We start from the raw sequence: 524 nt of genomic DNA on the forward strand, positions 1-524 counted from the left end.
AATGTATGTGTTGCTGGTAGCCTATAAAGTAAAAATAATCATACAAATTTTAATAAAATAATATTTTCAGATTTTTAATTATTCTCAGAATTAATAAAATTTATGATTCCTGAAGTCTCCTGTTCTGGAGGTACTACACTTTCTGTATTCTGTGTGAGGTCCTGACCTAGCCTTAAGCAAATGTGAACAATGTTTTTCTATGCAAATCAAAGAGCTGAGTGGAAAGGCTAATTCTGTCAGACAGGTCAGTGAAATTGTTGTTGTAGAAAAGGACTGGCAGTACAATCATATGATTTGAGTAATGGATTTGACAGATTGAACCTTTTCAATATATCCTCTTGTTTCATGAATGTGACATATAAATTACCTCAAACAGAGTCGGGTATGCCAACTATGGCAGGAACTGGTTGCCATGGTTGTCACCACAAGTCTAAAATGGTAGAGCTTTGCTCTGGAGTGGAAGAATTCAAGTTTCCTGTGTGGGTCACCACAATACTTATTTCTCATGTTGCAGTTGTCCTGTT

This window comes from Zosterops lateralis, assembly GCF_965231275.1.
Source record: "Zosterops lateralis genome assembly, chromosome: 4".
Classification (NCBI taxonomy): domain Eukaryota; kingdom Metazoa; phylum Chordata; class Aves; order Passeriformes; family Zosteropidae; genus Zosterops; species Zosterops lateralis.